Source organism: Tenrec ecaudatus, chromosome 9 (assembly GCF_050624435.1).
Source record: "Tenrec ecaudatus isolate mTenEca1 chromosome 9, mTenEca1.hap1, whole genome shotgun sequence".
Classification (NCBI taxonomy): Eukaryota; Metazoa; Chordata; class Mammalia; order Afrosoricida; family Tenrecidae; genus Tenrec; species Tenrec ecaudatus.
In genome coordinates, this window is record NC_134538.1 from 162,218,091 (window position 1) to 162,225,545 (window position 7,455).

The following is a 7,455-nucleotide window of genomic DNA, read 5'->3' on the forward strand; positions in this document are numbered from 1 at the left end:
AAAGGGTAGAGGTATATGTAAATGGTATTTGTGTATGGTACCTGTGTGTGCATATATGTATATGCATATATATGAAAAGGTAATGGAATCACTAGAAAGGAAACCCTCCCGCTGTTAACATCATGAGAAAACCAAAGGAGATTTTCTGAAATAAGATCTCTCTTTTTCTCTCTCATTATACAGGAGCACATTATTTGTGTCTCCGTGGGAAGCATCTGATTTTAGGGAGTTTTGTGGTAGAGTAGACCTGTAAGAGTGGATGCATTTCTAAACTCCAGCTCCACTTGGCACCCCTGTGCTTCTAATGTCAGTGAGACATTAAGGGACAGGTGTCTTCTGCACAGAGGCACACACCCCACTGTGCCTGGGATGGTAAGCTAGTAAACTGTAATAAGGTGAGTACATCTCTGTTTCTTTAAAAAAATTATACCTGAGAAGAGGCACTAGGCTTCCATAGCAGCTTTGCCAAGTCACAAGTTAAGCACCAGTAGGTGACATTAAGTAGCGAGCTTGGATCAGTAAGTGGGTAGGATACCATATGGCTCTGAAGTTGGTATGAAGTTAATCACAAGGTACATGAGAAAGCATCATATAATTCCACAATATATTCCACACACAAACGATGGCATTATCTGTACAGCATGCTAATTTTGATACACCTGACCTTTAGGGAACATGAATATAAAATCTCAAGTAAAAAGATGGACCAGAGGATGGTATATGAGGAAATCATAGCTAGGTAATCATTAGATGGATGTCTGAGTCCCCTCGCTCCACTAGAGTTAACTGCTTTTCTGTTAGTTTCTCCCCCTGCCCCCCAACACCACTTCAGGCAGGTTTGCTTCACTGTGGTTGACCCAGAGTTGGTGATACCCCAGGGACCATTCCAGAGACAATTCTGACTCTCCCGAGAAGGGGTGGTGTGTCTTTCCTCATAATCCCCACTCCAGCTTTAGACAGCAGACTCCATATACAGACTTCAGCGTCTTCCTGATGAACATCTGGACACATCGGGCACGGGATGCTATGAAACAGAATCAGATGCCTGGTGACCCCAGCTGTGTCAGAATCCACCTGTGTTCCATCGCTTTCCATCACTGTGAACTGAAAGCAGATCCCTAGACTGTCACAAAGTGCCTCTGCGTGGACTTGAACTCCCCCTTCTCACCTTGTGGTCAGCACCCAAACACGGCAGCCATTTGTATGGTGCAATCAGTACAAGGGCCACCAATGATGTCATAGGTTCTCAGTAAGATGGTGGCATTCCTCTTTTCTTGTGCCCCAATATTTCAGTGCCCAGAGCACCCCGTTGCTTCATTCTTTCTGGCAATGCGTCTACACGGCACCATCTGCAGTCAGGAAAACGATGGCTGATCCCACGGAGGAGGCCCATCAGTGGGGAATGACTGGACCATTAACAAAAAGAAGTCTCAAGCATCCTTCTTCCACACAGAGAAGACTGCATTCTGATTTCCTCTGCTGTCCTAAGTGCACGAGGACGTGGGGTTCACGTGGGACTCACACCGCGATGAAGGGAGAGGCTTCTCTCACTGATTGCTCTCCCTTTAGTCAAGCGCTTCAAACAAATAAAGAAATTAACCGGTGCTGCCCTGATCAGCTGATTTTCTTTGGAATGTGACCTTTAATCTGATTGTTCATGAATATTTTAGCAAGAGATTCATTGCTTGCCAGTCTTTAGGCAACCAGCCATCCACTCATGCGATGCTGATGGCAAGCTTCTCTTTCCGACCGTGCGGAAAGGAGGAGACGATGGGGTGAGTTGAAGAATGGGCAGTTATTTTCTTTAAAAAAAAATTACCTTCACAGTGTCAGCAAAGAAAGAGACGCTTTCTTAAACCCAAACCTGGCGGTAGAACAGCCGTTCCCGGCATTCCTTGCTCCAATGAAATCAGCAGCTCTTACCTTGAGCGGGAATGAAATGTGGTTCCGTCCTGGGTTAGGAAACCAACCTCTGACATAAGGATGAGGCCTTCTTGTTGTTTAATGTAAATTAGCAGTCACTCTGAGGTCACTGAGCGAACCCCTACTTCCAACGCTTCTTGCTCACAATCACCGTCCCCAAGAGCCCCCTTCCAGACGTGTTCTGCACTAGCATCCTGCCAGAGCAGAGGCACGTGCACCTTTTCTGACTTACCAATGCAGTCTTAAAGACCCTTAGGACCAGGCAGGCCTCTGTCTTAGCCTGAAGACAGCCTGCCTGTTGTTAGGTGGCCGGGGACAGTTCCGACTTGGGGGATTCAGTGCACACCAGAAAGCACCACGCCTGCACACGGCACCAGCCTAACAATCGCGCTTAGGTTTGAGCCCAGTGCTGTGGCCTTTGGGTCAATTCATCTCCTCAAGGGCCTTCCTCTTTTAGACTGGGCTTCTACTTGACCAAGCATGTTGTCCCTTTCCTCTCTCCTGGAGGAGGCCTGGTGACATCGTGGGCTGTGATCAGTGAAGTCAGCAGTTCTAAACCACCAGTCATTCTGTGGAGAAAGACAGGGCTTGCTACTGCCTTCAAGAGTTACAGGGTCGGAAACGCAAGGGGCGGTTCTACTCTGTCCTTCCGGTCCCCATGAGTCGGCCTCAACTCCAGGGCAGGGGGTTTGGTTTGGGGGTGTTGGTCTCTCCTGATAATATGTACAGAGTACCCGAGAGGAAGTCTTGCCATCTTGCTTCTTCGGAGCATTCAGACTGCCCTTATTCAAAGACAGGCTTGGTTGTTCTCTTGGAAGTCTGTGTTGCTTTCACTGATCTGTGCCAGAGTCGGTGTAGCCATTCCCCATTGTTCTTCCTTAGTCGGTGCCTGAATTTCACATGTGTATGAGGACATGGAAAACACCATGGCTGGGTCGGGCACACCCTAATCCTAGCAATAACATCCTTGTCTTTGCACACTTTAAGAGCTTGTGTGCACCAGAATGACCGGTGCAAGGCATCATCTGATCTCGTGACTGCTGCTTCCAGGGCCGTTGATCGTGATTCCAGCAGATGAAATCCTTGACAACTTCAATCTTTGCTCCACTTATCAGGATGCTGCCTGTCCGTCCAGGTGTGAGGGTTTTGGTCTTCTTTACATGGAATTGCAATCCATACTGAGGGCGGCCATCCTGATCTTCATCAGCAAGGACTTCAAGTCCTCCTCACTTTCAGTAAGCACGAGGTTTCATCTGCATACCTCAACTTGTTCATAAGACTTCCTCCCATCCTGATGTTGCATTCCCCTTCGTATCCTCCAGCTTCTCTGACGATTTGCTCAGTAGAGGGATTGAATCAGGTGGTGAGAGAATATCACCCTGGCGCACACCTGTCCTAATGTAAACCATGCAGGATTCTCTTGTTCTCTTGGGACATCCACATCTTGATCCATGTACAGCCTGTTAGGGTTTATTAAAAATGGGGCTATGCATTTGCAATATGCAAATAGTTCTCAGACGATAAAAATGGCATTGTGATTACAAGAGTCTTTGCTGTTAAATCTACTGTTTGTCACTCCAAGTCGACATACTTTCTGTACAAAAAATGAACCAACCAGCTAGCGGTGTTCGGCCCCCATGCCAGGGGTAGAGTCTGATTGAACCTCGGCAATGTTGACAAAGGATAGTGAAGGGGCCTCGGGCTGCCGGGTGGCAACGCCAGCAAGGCTGAGCATAAACGTAACCAGAAGGTCCCTTTAAACACGCCGTCGAGGGAGATCGCCATATCTGGAGGGTGACCAGCAAACACAACAGACACCGTTGCTGCAACAATGGGCTCGAACATCCGAATGGGGACGAAGACGGCAGAGGACTAAGCAATGTGCAGTAGGTCAGGGAGAGGACGAGAGTCTAACAGTGTCAGAGACCAAGGGCTTGTGCCTGCCCCGGGGTGGATATGGTACAGGGAGGGAGACACTGGCTCAGGAAGTCAGATGCCTGGACACTAAGCTGTGTAAACATTACACCCCTTAATGTGAATCCAAGAAGAAAAATCCACCCCTCGGAGTTTCCTAAAGAAACATCTGTGTGTGTTCACGAGACATGTGGGCAAGGCAAGGGGCGGACTGTTAGACTCTGACCTGCTGTACTGTCTGCACTGCGGAGGGGGTCCAAGTGCTGCTAGTCGGCGGTTCATCTGCTTGTGTAAATTGTGGGTGCAAATAGCCAGGGCTCGGTTCCTGGGTCCCTCTCTTCTCCTGTATCCCCTCCCAGGTACTAGACCCTTGCTCAGAATCGCCTGGAAAATGTCCTTCTCAGATTCTAGAGACTATTACAAAAGCAGGTCAATGGCACCGACTTAGGTAACGCTGACCTCCCATTTAGGAAACGAACTCATAATGTATAGGCAGTGTTTGTTGAAACTGCCCCCTTCAAATACCAAGAATAACAGACAGAGGCAATTTTCCTGCGATGAATATTTGTATTCTGAGGACAAAGCTCGACAGAAGGCATCACTGCGGGTGGAAGACATCCTCGTGGGTGGTGTAGCAGCGCTGGCTTGCAAAGGCGCCTGGAAGAGGAAGTATTTGGGGGTGACATGGCTATTCTATGTCCTAATGGTTCTGGTGATTTCCCATGGTATTGTGTTCCTCAAAACCCACAGAACTGTACCCCCAAACAGGGACCTTCTGAGATACACAGTATATGCCAATTTAGAAATGAATCAAAAAGGGGCTTCCTTTCTGATTCTATAAGATTCTGAGACATACCATTCAGGTGTGTGGTTGAAACCAACTGCAAGCCAGCACCCTCCCACCCCCTCCTCACTTAAGGCATTGCTGGATCAGGCGGGGTTTCCAATACCTTTTCCAGCTTTTGCCTGCGACGATTCTTTGTTGAAACAGCTAAAGAAATCTGAAGTGGCGTGTCCACTTCATGCTAGTATGGTCATTATTCCACAATCTGTGTTGGATAATAATCCTTCCCTCCCTGTAAATGTTTAGCATGAAGCTCTGGTCAGCCACTGGAAATCATTTTAATTTCCCTTCAGCGTCACTGATGATTTGTAGAGAGCACTTGGTTTCTGGATCAGATGGTTTCGGCTCACGCTCATTGAGCCAGACCAGACTGCTTCCCCAAGTGCTGACATTGAGGCTCTGCGCTGGCATTTCCCGTTGTTTGTACAGAAAATGTTAGGACTGCCTTTGCCAGGTCTGTGCTATGGCTTCAAAATCCCCTCTTAATCTTTCTTCTGCTCCGCGCTCCAAGGTTAAGTCTGAAATGAACCCTGCACTCGATGACAGAGGCCCGCGTGGCGCGAAACAGATCTCCGTAACGCGATTGCGCACGCACACCGCTCTGAACTTCAAAATGAGAAATGGGATTCAGAAGGGGGGTGATCGTGCCAGTAGAAGATTTAATTAAATAGAATCCGAGGAAAATAATACTTCCTTTCTGCTACTCACACATGGAAACTGTGCTGAGGACACGTCCCAGCTGGTCAGAGTGTCCCCCGTGTCATCAGTGCAGATCAAGGTGCAGATCCAGGGACCGGGATCCCTTGTGAAGATAGGCTCCCAGCCATCCGAAAGCAGGCTGGAGTCCGCCCGCTCCTGTGCAGTGCCCACACAGAAAGAGCACACCGTAAGGGGCACCCTGACATAGCAGGCAGGTGGGTGTGTGCTCTGGCTCTCGGTTGACCGGACTGTCCCTATGATACCCCTCAGGAGCACGCACAAGGTGTTGCCCTGGCTTCCTCTATTTCCCACCATTCCCACTTCCCTTCCTTTTCCAGCAGGAAGCTCTCTGCAGGACGCGGGGTTGTCACTGTTGCTCCCATGGTTCGGACTGGATGATCCTTATTACCGAGTGAGTGCCCAGGGATTTGCGCCTTCCCCGTCTCTACCTAAGGGCCTGGGATGGCGCGAGTGGTGAAGCGTTTGGTTGTAACCAGTGGTAGAACCCCCTCTGTCTTAGGAAGCCGTGGCAGTCTCCTTCAGCAGAGCTTTGCAGCCTCAGGAGTGGGCAGCCCCTCCCTGACTTAGAGGCTGCGTGCTCACTGCAATGGGCTTGATGGCAGTGGGTTTGATTTCAAGTTATTCTGCCCAGTCCAGGTGCCTCAATGTGTTAGTGCCCATGCAGAACGCCTCCAAGCCACGTGGAGAGGCACATACCGCTCCTTCGCCTGGAACCCGGGGAGGTCAGCCGGGGTCAGATAGGAGCCTGCCCTCGACATTGACAAGTCCACGCTTCAAGTCCAACTTCACCCTCTTTATCCCATCCCTTGTTTGTATTTATTTAGCACATGTTTAAAAGTTGGGAGTTAATACCGAGTTCATATCATTCCATAGTTCTGTCACATTGAGCACTATTGTACAATTGCCACCACAATCAGTTTCCAAACATTCTTTTCCGTCCTGGACTCCTTGACATCGTCTCCCTTCCACCTCCTTAAGATACAGGTAATGCCAAAAGTACGAGTGCGTCAGTGGTAGAAACGTGCCTTCTTCAGGAAACTCGTCCGTTATCTCTGCCCATAGCCCAAGTGGCCACACAGCAGGCAGCTGACAGCACGTCTGTTCTTCCTCCCAGTGGGCCCCGTATGCCGGAGGAGAGCAGGGCCCTACAAGGCTTCCACAAACGGCTGCGTTTGTAGAAGGAGACCACTAGGGGTTACTTCCCAAGGAGTAACTGGCTGCACGCGAACCCCCAGTCTCTCGGTGAGCTCTGGTTCGCACCATGCAGTCTCTGGTCGATCTGCTTGGCTCACTGGGTGCTGGGTAAGTGATTTATGACAGCCCCAGTCGGGCCTCATGATAAAATGCAGCAAGTGTCACCTCCGTGGAGAAGCATGCTCTTCTGTCTACATACTGATACCAAGGTGAGACTGGGTGCCGTGAACTCCAGTGGAGTTGATGCCAATTCCCAAGTGAGATCACTTCTAAGGGATGGACTGACGGTGACTTTAATTACCAAACGGTTTCAGAAACTCGATGTCGCTGCAGTGTCAGCTTGTGTTAAGGTCCGACAAGGGATTCCAGCATGACACATTGACTGAGTGGTCTGCATGGGCTAATGCGGCCACATAATTGTCCATTGAAACTTCGGTTGGCAGTCTCCAAACGCATGCAAATCACCTTTAATCAGACGAAGACACAAGCAATCGATCGGGCTCAGGTACAGGCGTATGCGAGCTGAGTGATCCGAGTATTACGTTTTCAAGACTCGGAGTCAGTGTCTCACATTTTCTGGAACTTTGACGTATGTGCGCCTCTCAAATTATACTCCATCTCATTTCCTTCAAAGCTTGTCCCCTCCCAATGAAGGGTGTTGCTCAGTTTGATACATGTAGGTTGATATCTTGTCTTTTATCAATGAAGATCCCGAGGTCTGGGGATTGTGGGACGTCCAGGACTTCGAGGCTGGACCTGAGTTACAGCAATATCTGAAGTCACCAGGTTGACTTTCCCTGTACTAGCTTTTTAGGATTTGGATTTGAGTTGGGCTTCTGAAAAAACAAGACACAAGTGGT